Raw genomic sequence first — 2,038 nt, 5'->3', positions numbered from 1 at the left:
ATTGTTTTGTTGTTGAATTTATTTATTTATTTTATTTATTTGACTTCAAATCCACCTTTCTCCCCGAAGGGCACCCAAGGCGGCTAACAGCAATTAAACACATGAAATACAAAAAATGATAAAATACAGATAAGACTTTAAAATAGAGTGTAAAAAGAGACAATATAAAACAAAGCAGCCAGCAGTAAGAACCATGAACATCAATAAAAAATATTAAATAAACCCCTAAAAGCAGCCATTATAGGGCCATGAAGACTTTCCTAAATAAAAATGGCTTCAGACCTCACTGGAAAGTTAACAAAGCGGAAGCTGTTCTCAGCTCAAAATGGTTGGCAACCTTCAGTCTCGAAAGACTATGGTATAAGCCTACAGCACCCGGTATTCCAAGGTGGTCTCCCATCCAAGTACTAACCAGGCCTGACCCTGCTTAGCTTCCGAGATCAGATGACATCGGGCATGTGCAGGATAACAGTTGCTGCACAAGGGGAGGGAATTTCACAACACAGGAGCCGCCACCGAGAAGGCCCTACTTCTGGCCACCATCCCCCTGGCCCCTCTCAATGGTGGCGCAACCAATTTTTAATATTTTTTTACACAATGCGGAAGCACTGATTCAAATGGGAATCTTAGTTTTTTTGTATTAACAAAAATTTTAGTTATCTTAAAATTTGTGTATTAATCCTATTGCCTCATAATGCATTGTAATACATGTTGTGCAATGCATGTCGTATAATACACTGCAGCTGAGGAAAAAATGCTATTGGTGCTCTGTCAAAAATAGCAACATTTAAAAAAGCCTTGCACCAAAATTAATGAACATCAGAATATTCAGATAAACACAACGTTGTTCAGATTTTGTTATACAGTGTTATCTTACTGCTTCCATCAGCTACCTACATGCTGTACCTTCACTGAGTAGATGGAATCTTGTCATAAAACGGCTTCTTTCATAAAATGGCAGAGGCCTGGTAAAAGCAGCTGTAAATAACACTGACCAGACTGATGATGAACTAACAAACATCACCCTGCAGAACTCAGAGAAAACTGGCTTCTGATTTGGACTGACAGGCCTACTTTCCCAAAAAGTCTGTCTGAATGGGGTTGTATATGCCATGTCAGCATTGTGCAGGACTGCCCCAGAATGTAGCATCTGCAGCTGGAAGTCAACACAGATTGACTCAAGACTGTTGATGCCATATACTGTGAGAGCATACCCCTACATTGCACAAAATATTTGGGACACAGGTACGAAAGGCATAAGCCTTGCAAATACATGGTTGGTATAAAAAGGGTTAAGTTACAAAGAGAAGTCCTTGGAAGAAAAGTTTAGGTTGCATTTTAGTGCAATTGCAAACTTCTTAGGAAATGAATCCAAACTGCTCACCATCCTGAGATTTGACCAGCACCACAAGCAGCAAATTACTTTCCACTTTAAACAAAATACCAGTAATGATGGGTTGGCGCCGCAGAGTCAATTCTTCTCCAGTTAAAACATGACCCTTAAAGTGTCCCAGAATTGCTGAGGAGGCTCTGAGACCCTGCTAAGCGACACTGAGTTCTGTGTTCAGTTCAAACATTTTTTCCCATCCTTTACAACCATCTTCTTCATTTCTCTCTTTTTCTCTTGTGAAAGAAGGCAAGATGCTATAACAATGTTGAAATTGTCAAGAAACGGAATAATGCTTGGGATATTTGCTAGGTTTAAACTGAACATTTTGACATTTTTCTCCTACTGTCTTTTCTTTAGTTACTTATATATTAAGTGACTACCGCTTATCCTTTTAGAATTGAAACACAGACACCTGCGGTTAGGGCTTAGAGGGCTTTAGCAATCTACAAGGACTGTCTTGGAAAAAGAGAAATTAGAAATTACTGGTCAATAGTCCTATTGGGCCATCTTAGATTGTAACTTTTTAAAAAAAATGGTGCATTGACCCTTTATCTCTGCCTTTATGGCATTGGCTATTAAAGCTTTTCTGTGGACCCTGGGTGGATGGAGCAACTTCAAACTCTGCAAAGTTCCTCTCTTTTATGCCTG

General features: G+C 39.4%; 1 pseudogene; it reads right to left on the bottom strand.

Annotated features, from left to right (window-relative positions):
- Positions 1–363: 363 nt before the first annotated feature.
- LOC136650310 (5S ribosomal RNA) lies at positions 364–483 on the bottom strand (annotated as a pseudogene).
- Positions 484–2,038: the final 1,555 nt, after the last annotated feature.

This window comes from Tiliqua scincoides, chromosome 4 (genome assembly GCF_035046505.1).
Source record: "Tiliqua scincoides isolate rTilSci1 chromosome 4, rTilSci1.hap2, whole genome shotgun sequence".
NCBI classification, from domain to species: Eukaryota; Metazoa; Chordata; class Lepidosauria; order Squamata; family Scincidae; genus Tiliqua; species Tiliqua scincoides.
The sequence above is the reverse complement of the archived record's forward strand: the minus strand, read 5'-3'. Positions and strand labels throughout refer to the sequence as shown.